The following is a 12,965-nucleotide window of genomic DNA, read 5'->3' on the forward strand; positions in this document are numbered from 1 at the left end:
CTCCAAAGCCCATGCTCTTTCCACTGAGCCATGCTGCTTCTAGAGTTTGGAAGGTGCCCCAAATGGAAGCTGTAGAGTATCAGGTTAAGGAAGCCAATACCTAAAATGGGGAAAGCTGGTAGAGCATCTGAAGGCAATTGAGGGAGTTTCTACTTGATGCAGAATATGATGGGTGGTCATTGGTATGGTTAGCCAACAAAAAGCTAATAATAATAATGTTGGTATTTGTTAAGCACTTACTATGTGCCGAGCACTGTTCTAAGCGCTGGGGTAGACACAAGGGAATCAGGTTGTCCCACATGGGCCTCGCAGTCTTAATCCCCATTTTACAGATGAGGTAACTGAGGCACCGAGAAGTTAAGTGACTTGCCCAAAGTCACACAGCTGACAAATGGCCGAGCCAGGATTTGAACTCATGACCTTCTGACTCCAAAGCCCATGCTCTTTCCACTGAGCCACGCTGCTTCTCTAAAGCTGCCTTCTTAGTGACTGTTGGTGATTCTGTGAACAACAAGGAACAGACTGGCGGAGGCATTAATGGGCTTTACTTGAGGGCAGGTGATTGTGAGGCTGTGGGGGCAGAGCATGGAGGGAGGCGGGGTTTTCTCTCCCTGTTCTACCCAGTAACAGTCCTGGACCAATCAATGACTGCCAGGTAGGCCACAGCTGTGATGCCTAAGGCAGCTGAATGGTGCTCATTTTGAATTAATAGGGGGTGTGTGGGATGCACACAGAGGTATGGAGACAGAGGCATACAGAAGATATGTGGAGCATGAAGCAGCCAGGAGAGCAGCATATGGAAGCAGAAAGAAGAAGCATTGGCCGAATAGGCTCCTTTGACCACAGACTGATATTGGACTCTTGGGTGAGTGAGTGTATGTGTGTGTCAGTCCCTTACACGTTGGTAAATCTAAGTAAAAACCTTTTCACAGTAACCTTGATGTTCGGAGGTGTAGTTGAAATCTACTATGTGTCCCTGAGGCTCCCCTGGTCCAGGAAGGTCCTGGTTGGTGTGTCTGGAGGGTGGTATTTGTGACAATTGGAGACTTCTGAAGTGTGGAGAGATGGTTGCCTAGAGACACCTCAAGAAGTTGATCCATGGAACAGTATATAGTATGGACAGATGGTGGTTGAGATGGGGAGCAGAAAGACAGCGGAGGAGGCTAACTGTGCTGTGACAAGAGCTTAGACCAGGCAAGTGACTGAGGAGAGAAGAAGGGGCAGAACTGGGACATGTTATAGAGGAAGCAGCATGGGCTAATGGATAGAACATGAGCCTGGGAGTTAGAAGAGTTTGGGTTCTAATCTTGGCTCCACCACTTGTCTTTTATGTGATCTTGGTCAAGTCATTTTACTTCTCTGGGCCTCAATTATCTCATCTGTAAAATGGGTGTTTTAATAATAATGGCATTTGTTAAGTGCTTACTATGTGCCAAGCTCTGTTCTAAGCAGTGGGGGGATACAAGGTAATCAGGTTGTCCCATATGGGGCTCACAGTCTTAATCCCCATTTTACAGATGAGGGAACTGAGGCCCAGAGAAGTTAAGTAACTTGCCCAAAGTCACCCAGTTGACAAGTGGTGGAGCTGGGATTAGAACCCATGACCTCTGACTCCCAAGCCCGAGCTCTTTCCACTAAGCCGTGCTGCTTCTCAGTTTAGGGCTCTGAGCCCTATATGGAATAGGGACTTTATCTAATCTGGCTAGTATGCAATACAGTGCTGAGTACTCTGCCTGGTCCTAGTAAGCACTTAAAAATGCCATAAAAAATAGGAAGAACCAGTAATACTTATCACACAGTGAGTGCTTAATGAATGTCATTAATTGAACGTAAGAGCAGAAAGATGGTGGCAAACTAAAAGTGATACCAAGGGTTCAGAACTTTGGGACAGGAGGGATGATTAGAGATGGGAGGAAGAGTTTTGGAGGGAAGGTGAGAAGTTCAATTTCAGCCATGTTGATCTCTGGGTCAATACAATTTGGTATGTATTCATTCATTCATTCAATAGTATTTATTGAGCACTTACTATGTGCAGAGCACTGTACTAAGCACTTGGAATGAACAAGTCGGCAACAGATAGAGACAGTCCCTGCCGTTTGATGGGCTTACAGTCTAATCGGGGGAGACAGGCAGACAAGAACAAGGGCAATAAATAGAGTCAAGGGGAAGAACATCTCATAAAAACAATGACAACTAAATAGAATCAAGGTGATGTACATTTCATTAACAAAATAAATAGGGTAATGAAAATATATACAGTTGAGCGGACGAGTACCGTGCTGAGGGGATGGGAAGGGAGAGGGAGAGGAGCAGAGGGAAACTGGGGGGAAAAGAGGGTTTAGCTGCAGAGAGGTGAAGGGGGGAGGTAGAGGGAGTAGAGGGAGAAGGGAAGCTCAGTCTGGGAAGGCCTCTTGGAGGAGGTGAATTTTAAGTAGGGTTTTGAAGAGGGGAAAAGAATCAGTTTGGCGGAGGTGAGGAGGGAGGGTGTTCCAGGACCGCGGGAGGATGTGGCCCAGGGGTCGACGGCGGGATAGGCGAGACCGAGGGACGGTGAGGAGGTGGGCAGCGGAGGAGCGGAGCGTGCGGGGTGGGCGGTAGAAAGAGAGAAGGGAGGAGAGGTAGGAAGGGGCAAGGTGATGTAGAGCCTTGAAGCCTAGAGTGAGGAGTTTTTGTTTGGAGTGGAGGTTGATAGGCAACCACTGGAGGTGTTTAAGAAGGGGAGTGACATGCCCAGATAGTTTCTGCAGGATATGTACCACTGCAGGGGTGTGTAGCTGGCTGATGCAAACACACCATCAAATAAAATAAAAAAGGCAAGAAGATTCTTTGGAGGGAAATGTGTTGCAGTGCAGAATTGTGTTTCATCACTAAGTGATGATTGAATATTGTAGCTACTGTGCATTTTAATGTCACTTTATCCATTCATCCCCATTTCAGTGTCATTTGAAAATTGTTTGGCTTTCTGGATGAGAAGATCCCATTTGATTACAATAATTAATGTTCTAGTTTTACAAATGTCATTCAACCCTAATATCAGATCATCGCTAATCAGAATGGGCTCTGAATAATAAGATTTCAAAGGATTTGTGTCACCAGTATGGCTCTTCAACTCATTTTCCAAATAATGAAAATCAAGACTGAATTTGAGCTAGATCTTCTTGGAGGCTGGGGAAAAGAGGCGAGGACCCCTTATTGGTGAGGAGAGATGCAGAAGAATAGAAACGCTAGCAGAAGCAGCAGTTGTCATGGTATTTAATGAGCACCCTCTGGATTCAATGCATGGTACTAAGTGCTGGGGAAAGGATAGTAGACACATGAGATTGAGTCTCTGTCCATAAAATGCTGGCATTCTAGAGGGGCAGATGGCTATAAAAATTATATACAAGTAATAGAATCAGATCAAATGATGGAATGTACAATTTGGATATAGTGACATCTGAAAATGGTGAGGGGTCTAGATAAGCATTTGATGGGGGTGGGTATCGGGAAACATCATGGTATAGTGAATGGAGCACGGGCCTGGGGATCAGAAGGTAATGGGTTCTAATCCTGTCTCTACCAGTTATGTGCTGTGTGGCCTTGAGCAAGTCACTTCACTTCTTTGTGCTTCAGTTACCTTATCTGTAAACTGGGGATTGAGACTGTGAGCTCCATGTGGGACAAGGACTGTGTCCAACCTAATTTGACTGTATCCACCCCAGAGCTTAATACAGTGCCTGGCACAAAGTAAGCACTTAAATAACAATTACTATTATTACAAGTTCTTCACAGTCAAAGCTCTTCTAAAATGCCACCTCCTCCAGTAAGTCTTCCCCGACTAACTTCACATTACCCTTAGTGGTATTTCTATCTACCTGTCAAATATATTCTTAAATGCTTACAGTTATATCCATCCTATGCATTCATGTACGCATGTTCAATTATTATTTTGATGATGCCATGTGTGAATCTTTGGCTCCCCTGTTAGAGTGTAAATGCCCAGTGGGCAGGGCACATTTCTCTTCTTTATACTGTACTTCCCAAGTTGCTAGTATAGTACAGTGCACCAAGCTGTTGGGAAGAAATATAGTCTAGTGGATAAAATATGGGCTTGGGAACCAGAAAACCTGGGTTCTAATCCTGGCTTTGTCACTTGCCTGCTGGGTGACCCTAGGCAAGTCACTTAACCTCTCTGTTTCCTCAACTGCAAAATGGGGATTCAATACCTCTTCTCCCTCCTATTAAGACTCTGAACCCCATGTGGGACAGGGACTGCATCCAGCCAGATTAACTTGTATAAAGCCCAGATCTTAGGAAACTGCTTAACATGTAGTGAGCACATAAGTAACATTAAAAAATGGGCACTCAATATATATGGCGCAGTGGAAAGAGCACGGGCTTTGGAGTCAGGGCTCATGAGTTCAAATCCCAGCTCTGCCACTTGTCAGCTGTGTGACTGTGGGCAAGTCACTTAACTTCTCTGTGCCTCAGTTCTCTCATCTGTACAATGGGGATGAAGACTTTGAGCCCCACGTGGGACAACCTGATTCCCCTATGTTTACCCCAGTGCTTAGAACAGTGCTCTGCACATAGTAAGCGCTTAACAAATACCAACATTATTATTATCATTATTATATATAAACCATACTACTATCACTTATCAGAAAGTTACTCAGGGTGCCAACTGAAGGAGGCAAGGGCTTTTTCCATACTATTTCTAAACCTTGACCTGTAGGACAAAGATACAATTTGGTTTGCATGTGAACATATCCCTGGGCTGCTTCTGAGCCTAGATTGCCTCCTAATTCAATGGTCAGGTTTGCAGGCATTAGTGTGAGGCAGATGAGTCAAATATACTGGTCAAGACCTACAAAATAAGGACCTCTAGCACAGTTTGTCTTTCACAACAGTGTATGCCATAGGCTCTGCTTTTAGCAAGCAGTGGTATTTATTAATAGCATTTATGTATATTATTTTGCTCCCCAATCCTTGAAATTTTGGGTAAAAACTGTTTACTATGTTAACTGATTAAACAGTGGCACACATGAGCAGTTTTCTCCTAGGGCAAACATCATTTCCAAAGCTAATGTGATTCTATTTAGAGAATCAAAGGTTCTTTTCCTCCTGAACTCCCTTTGATATCCTAAGCTCTTAATACATGAAAGTAACTAAGTGATGTCTTCCTGGATCTGAAGATGCTACTGCTGAAGGAAATATGTTCTTTTAACAGCGGATGTGGGAGTGGTGGAAGAGGCAATTGTTCATATCTTGAAATTACGTTACACATCTCTAAATTATAATTATATTAATGTTTACCTCCCCCTCTAGACTGTAATCTCATTGTGGGTGGAGACTGTTTCTGCTAACTCTGTTATACTGTACTCTTCCAAGAGCTTTAATACAGTGCTCTGCAAATAATACTCAATAGATACCACTGACTGAATGATAAGCACTCTTTCCTTGGTTTGAGGCTACAGTGCTATACCAAAAACCTGAAATGGATTTCAGCTGTCTCTGACTCATGTACTGTGCACCTTATTGCTCAAAGTGGCCCTTGTCCACTCTGCTTACTAGGTGTATCTGCCACCTGCTGTTGCCTGTCAGCTGTTCTCTCCCATCCCTTCACTGTTGTTGTTTGCAGCTTGTGTCCTTCAAGCATTTCTACTGACTGTCCTAGTGTCATCCAGGCACACCCTACCCTACAGATGTTTTGCAACACACCTCATTTCATTACCAGACGTCTACAACCTAGGCTTCTGGACAGGGTATGTCTAACAGTTATGTTGTATTGTACTCTCCCAAGCACTTAGTGCTCTTCACAGAGTAAGCACTCAAATGCCATTGATTTTTGATGATCCTCTCATCAGTTGGTGCCAAGCGAGAAGTTAGAAGGAATGTATTTGGGCTTAATCATCAAGCACATAGAATGGTGGATACTATCATTCACTTAGTAGTATTTACTGAGCACGTACTGTGTGCAGAACACTGTACTAAGCACTTAGAAAGTACAATACAGCAAATAAAGAGACAATCTCTGCCCACAAAGGGCTCACAGTCTTGTGGGGGGTGGAGGGACAGACATCAATACAAGTAAACAGGCATCAATATAAATAAATAGAATTACAGACATATACATTAGTGTTGTGAGGCAGGGAGGGGGGGAAGAGCAAAGGGAGCGAGTCAGGGTGATGCAGAAGGGAATGGAAGTCATACATCTTTTTGATGTCATGTTGTCACCATTCTTCATCTGCTAGCCTCTAGAAGGAAAAACTGGACTTCCTGTTTTGGCTTTCTTCTAATTTGTCAAGGAAATCAACTACACAAAACTCAGCAACAACTTTCAGTTCCTGCTTGTTGTATGTTGTTATTACTATTATCATTATTATTATTACTTCTCTAAACTACAAGCTCATTATGGTCAGGGAACCTGTCTGCTAATTCAACTGTATTGTACTCTCCCAAGACTTCAGTACAGTGGTCTGCACAGAGTAAGGGCTGAGTAAATGCCATTGATTGCTTGCTTGATTGGTATTTAAGTATTCAATATGTGTCAAGCATTGTTCTGTTAAAACTAAGGTAAATACAAGTTAATCAGATCGGACAGTCCCTGTTCCACATTAGGCTCGCAGTCTAAGTAGGAGAGTGAATGGATATTTTAATCCCCATTTTACCAGTGAGGGAACTGAGGCACAGAGAAGTTAAGGGACTTGCCCAAGATCACACAACAGGCAATTGGCAGAGCTAGAATCAGGCCCTCGCTCTTTCCACTAGGCTATGCTGCTGCTTCTCCTCTCAGGACGGCACCTGGAGAGTTTCCAGTACTCTACCACTCTCAGCTATGGGAGGGAGAGTCAAGCAGAGCCCTGCCCCTTTCATTCCTAGCTTGGACAGTGGCTATCAAGTGGAAAGCAATATACTAAAAGTCAAAACTCACCAGTGCTGGGCAGCGGTGGCAAAGGAGAGAGTTGAGGGAGGACATTTAAGTTTACTACATGGAAGAAGGCAATGGTAAACACCACTTTTGTATTTTGACCAAGAAAACTCCACAGATAAACTATCAAAACGATTGCAGGTGGAGAGTGGGACATTCTAGGAGAGATGTCCATAGAGTCGCTATTGGTTGGAGACGACTCAATAGCATAAGAGCTATCAAGAGATAGCATGGTCTATAGAAGACCATGCTGCTTCTCATCAACAAAAATATTCTAATGTTTCTCAAGTACAGACCTAAAAAGTAATCTTGGCCTTCTCCAGGCTTACCTTCAGTCCATAACATCACAACTTCATAACCTAATTGAAAAAAATATGCATATGTGCTCCAAGAGCACAGTTTACTAGAATAAAGTACCATAGTTCTTGGCTGACTGCTTTCCAGACTTCAGATGATACTCCCAGTTTGTTGAGTGAGAAGCAATTACTAAGGGGACAAGGAGTGCATTTTAACACCAGTTCTGTATCTCTTGTCTTCAAGATAATTGGGGAAAAATAGGTCAAATCAAATTGGTTCTATTATGGTTGACCTTTTCCATATTGGTGTGGGGATTGCTTTTGACAATCTTCAGCTCTCGCATGACCCTAACTCTGTGTCATTGTGGCTTCAGATCTTGGTGACCTTCTCAGAACAATTAACTAGTTTAACTGCTGCCAGAGTCCAGATCTATTGGTATCATCAAATGTCATCATAGAATCTACTGAGTGCCTTCTAGATACAATGCCAGTACTTTGGCATATTTGATCCATCTGGTTTATAGGTTTGGGATATATAATTTTCACAGCATACCAGCTATTGGAGAAGAGCAGGAAGCAATACTGTTATGGATTTAATGGTCTAATTAGTGGTCTAAGTCAAATTAAAGAAGCATCTGATCCTTAATGTTGCCGAGCCTGGGTGCAGAAAAATAGTGGCTAAAATATTTCTGGAAATGGAGATGCAGTCAGCTATGCCCTCATTTCCCTACTTCCTCTTCCTTCTAATGTTAATAATAATTATGGTATTTGTTAAGCACTTACTATGTGCCAGGCAAATGGGGTTGGACACAGTGCTGGTCCCATGTGAGTTCATAGTCTCAATCCCCATTTAATGGATGAACTAACTGAGGCACCGAAGAGTGAAGTGACTTGCTCAAGGTCACACAGTACACAAGTGGTGGAGCCGGGATTAGAACCCATGACTTTCTGACTCCCAGGCCCATGATCTATTAACTATGCCATCCTGCTTCCCGTCTGCATCAGACTTGCACTGGGATTTGAATCCTTTGCTCACCCCAGCCTCAGCCCACAACACTTGTGCACCTATCCATAATCATTTTAATGTCTGCCTCCCCCTCTAGACTGTAAGATTCTTGTGTGCAGGGAATGTGTTTATCAACTCTGTCGTGGTGGTCTCTCCCAAGAGCTTGGTACAGTGCTCTGCCCCCAGTAAGCACTCAATAAATATGAGTGATTGATTTTCTCTGTCTTTTTAAAAGTAATAGTGTTGAGATAATGTTCTTGTAAGGGAAAGGGAAAGTCTTTCCCATATCTGTTGGCATATACTCTCATTGTGGACACAGAGACCTTATACTGCCTATGTGCAAAGAAAGGTGAACCAATGATATCTTAACCCATTCCTAAACTGGGTCTCTTACCTTGGATGAAAGAATCCAAAATGAGTAGAGTTGAAATAGGTTTGAACATGTCTATCAACTCATATATTGTACTTCACCAAGCACTGAGTACACACTAAATGCTAAATAGATTTGCTTGCTTCCTTCGTTGAAGGAAAGCCACTAGACCAGACTCTCATACTATCATGTGGTCAGTGGGTATGCTGGGATGGTTTCTAATGTTTTGTGGTGATATTTTCTTTTTGTGGAGGTCTTTGGTCTTTCAAAATCAATCATATTTGAGTGCTTACTGTGTTGAGCACTGTACTAAGTGCCTGGTAGAGTACAATATACAAGAGTTGGTAGATACGTTCCCTGCCCACAATGAACATATAGTCTAGAGGAGTCAGATATAATTATAAATAAATTACAGATATATACGACTTGACAGCATAAGACATAAGTGCTGTGGGACTAGGGAGCAAATCAAGGCAACCACAGAAGGGACTGGGAGAAATCCTTCTAAGCTCCTTCCAAAGATTTCAATTTCTTTCCTATATAAATGTCTCCTTTAAATGGCTTGACTTACACCATGGTCCCATGTTAACCAGCAATCTTCTTACCAAGTTTACACTGGACAAGTGATTTAGAGAACTGAAACAATTATTCAGATAATCTGGTGGGAGAAAATTATTGTATAGTCATCCTAGGCAATCTGCAGGTGCCTTTTAAAAGTTATTAACCCTACAAATATTATACATGGCCTACTGAATGTAAATTGGCCACCACTATTCCCCAACTCCTCTCGGTGAACATGAATACCCTAGAAAAAATTAAGTGTCCTGCTTGAGTTCCTCTAGGTCTATCCTTTCTTTTAGGTCCAAGTACAATGTTGATTCTACAGTCTGGTCTAAGGGTCCACTTTTTGGGGTCATTCAGTATCTGTGGATTTCATGTGTCTCTTCTGGATGTCACAGATGGGCAGTGATCACACAGACAAGCTTTAATCACTGGACCTCTATTTCTGGAGCAGTGGATTTACTGCAAAGATCAGTCGAATGAATGAATGAATGAATTGTATGTATTGGATGCTTCCTACTGCACTGTGCTAAGCACTTGGGAGAGTACAATATAAGAGAGATGGTAGACATGTTCCCTGCCCACAGGGAGCTTTTAGAGAGAGAGAGACAGATGTTTAAATTATGGATAATATTTGTGGTATGTGTTAAGGACTTTGTGCTAAGCACTGTACTAAGCGCTGGAGTGGATACAAGCAAATCAGATTGTTCACAGCCCCTCTCCCCAGTAGGGCTCACAGTCTCAATCCCCATTTTACAGGTGAGGTAACTGAGGCACAGTGAAGTGATTTGCCCAAGGTCACATAGCAGACATGTGGCAGAGCGAGTATTAGAATCCATATCCTACAGGCCCTTGCTCTATCCACTACACCACGGGTATGTTTATAAATGCTGTGGGGCTGAGGGTAGGGTTTATAAAGAGTAAGGGTGATGCAGAAGGGAGAGGGAGAAGGGGAAATGAGGGCTTAATCGGGAGACGCCTCTTGGAGGAAATGTGATTTTAATAAGGATTTGAAGGCGGAGATTGTCTTCTGTCAGTTATGAAAGGGAAGGGAGTTTTCTCTTGCTTCCCTTTCTCTCATTCCTTAAGGAAGCTCTGGATTGAAAAGAACCACTCCATTCTTGATAGGGAGAAGTGCTGGTGCATCTTTGCAACTGACTCCCAGTTCTCACTGGATTGCAGCATTGTCTGAAGCTTTGTGCATCTGTGGGCGAGGGGTCAGCGGCAAAATAAATGAGATCCAGATATGGTGAGTAGGTTGATGTTATAGGACTGAAGTGAGCATGCTGGGTTGTTGGAAATCAATGAGATGAGATAGATGCGACTGAATGCTTTAAAACTGATGGAAGGTGTTTCTGTTTGGAGGTGGATGGACAACCACCAGAGGGTCTTAAGGAGTGAGGAAACATGGACTGAACAGTTTTTTTTGAGAAAAGTGATCCAGGCAGCAGAGTGAAGTACAGATGGATTGGAGTTGGGAGAAACAGGAGGGAGGGAGGTCAGCAGGAAGACTGATGCAGTAGTCATGGTGGTCTAGGATAGGTGACTTGAATCAACATAGTAGTAGTTTGGAAAAGAGAGGATTTTAGCAATATTGTTGAAGTAGAACTGACAGAATCTAGTGACAGATTGAATATGTGTGTTAAATGAGAGAGATGAGTCAAAGGCTCAATGCCAAGGTTTGGGCTTGCGAGATAGGGAAGATAGTGGTGCAGTCTCCGGTAATGGGAGTCAGGGAGAGGACAACATTTAGGTGGGAAGATGAGGAGTTCTATTTTGGACATGTTTTGGAAGATAAAGTGAGCTAGGGGAGCGAAGTTTATAAATATTACATAGAGGGTTGCAGGTGGAAAACTGCCATCAGCTGTAATTTGAGATGCTCCATTTAATCTATGGTGCTAAAATGTATGTGGTTTGGGAATCACAGTATGAGGTTACAGAATAATTCACTCATAAATAATCGTGTTCCCATTTTATTAATCTGGGCAGAGTCAGCCCTTCCCTGCTACAACTGGACATTTGTGAGAAGCAGCATGGCGCAGTGGAAAGAGCACGGGCTTTGGAGTCAGGGCTCATGAGTTCAAATCCCAGCTCTGCCACTTGTCAGCTGTGTGACTGTGGGCAAGTCACTTAACTTCTCTGTGCCTCAGTTCCCTCATCTGTAAAATGGGGATTAAGACTGTGAGCCCCACGTGGGACAACCTGATTCCCCTGTGTTTACCCCAGCGCTTAGAACAGTGCTCTGCACATAGTAAGCGCTTAACAAATACCAACATTATTATTATTTTGTTCCTTAACTTTAGGATACTGAGAATAACGCAGGGAATGACAAGAAGACCAAAGTTCTATAATTACAACCCCAGGGAACACCGGACCACATCCTTCATTCGTCTCTATTTCTGACACCATCAAAATATGTTCAAGGTTTGATCCTGACTGAAAGGTGGCTATTATTTTGTACTTTCCCAAGCACTTAGTATAGTGCTCTGCACACAAGAGCTCAGTAAATAGAATTGATTACTATTTATGAAGACGATACCAGAAAATAAACTCTGAGTTAATATTAACTGGCCAGGTTTTGGCTTATATGCCATACTTTTAATCTTATCGATTTCAGAATTGAAGAAAAAAGAATTTGACATTTAATTTGAGTATGTTAACCTGATTAGTCAGAATTAGGTGCCTGTTTTTGCACAGATTCCTAGCTGCAGGTGCCAATATAACTTGAAAAATGACACTGTACCCAAAGTACCAATGGGAAACTGTGAATCAAATTCAGTTATACTTGACTTGGCCTATGGGGAAACATTCTGAGGGTGATTGTTTTTTTCTGATATATGCTATTTGATATTGGGTTGTCCTTTTGCGTTTGAAGAAGGTATGACTGGTGAAGTTCACCCATGAGTAGGTACAGGGCTGAAAGAGCTAAAGCAGGACCCACAATCCCAGATCTATTGTGCACACCATAAGGCCATTACTAATTGTATTGTCAGATTTGATGTGTGGAGGGCCTGGCCCCATTTTTCTCTCTTTCTGCCTTCTCTCTCATTCCTTAAGGAAGCTCTGGATTGAAAAGAACCACTCCATTCTTGATCGACAGGGAGACATGCTGGTGCACCCTCCAGCAACTGACTCCTAGTTCTCACTGGATTGTAGCATTGTTTGAAGCTTTGTGTATCTGTGTCCTTAAAATGTTTCCTCTGCCCTCCTTGCTTTTGGCTGCTATATCAAGGTTGATTGAATCACTTCTCAGGCAATTTCTGCAACAATGAGATCCCTGAAACAGCTTTTTTATGACATTTAAGCACTTACTATGGACCAGGTACTGGGGTAGATACAAGCTAATTGGTTTGGACACAGTCCATGTCCCACATGGGGCTTCACGGTCTTTCTCTCCATTTTAGTGATGTGAGAACTGAGTGCCAGAGAATTTGTGACTTGTCCAAAGTCACACAGCAGACAAGGGGCAGAGCCAAAATTGGAACTAAGGTCCTTCTGACTCCAAGGCCCATGCTCGATCTACTAGACCATGCTGCTTCTGCATTAATCAGTCATATTTACTGAATGATTACTGTGTGCAGAGCACTGTACTAAGTGATCAGAGTACAACATAATATAATGGACATATTCCCTGCCCACAGCAGTCTAGAGAGTCTAGAGAGATAAATGAATTATCGAAATGTGCTTAAGTGCTATGGGTCTGGGGAGAGGGGGCGGTCAGGAGGAGAAGGGGCGGTGAATAATGGGAGCAAGTCATGGTTACACAGAAGGGAGGGGCACCTAAAGGTGCTGAGCAGCATGGCAGACCATATAGTTCTGCAT

General features: G+C 43.0%; 1 long non-coding RNA gene across 1 annotated transcript; it reads left to right on the forward strand.

Moving 5' to 3' along the window:
* Positions 1 to 743: 743 nt before the first annotated feature.
* LOC114810012 lies at positions 744 to 12,339 on the forward strand. Its single transcript, XR_003757760.2, has 3 exons — positions 744 to 865; positions 11,447 to 11,586; positions 12,201 to 12,339. It is a non-coding gene; the product is annotated as an uncharacterized LOC114810012 (long non-coding RNA).
* Positions 12,340 to 12,965: the final 626 nt, after the last annotated feature.

This window comes from Ornithorhynchus anatinus, chromosome 1, assembly GCF_004115215.2.
Source record: "Ornithorhynchus anatinus isolate Pmale09 chromosome 1, mOrnAna1.pri.v4, whole genome shotgun sequence".
Taxonomy (NCBI): Eukaryota; Metazoa; Chordata; class Mammalia; order Monotremata; family Ornithorhynchidae; genus Ornithorhynchus; species Ornithorhynchus anatinus.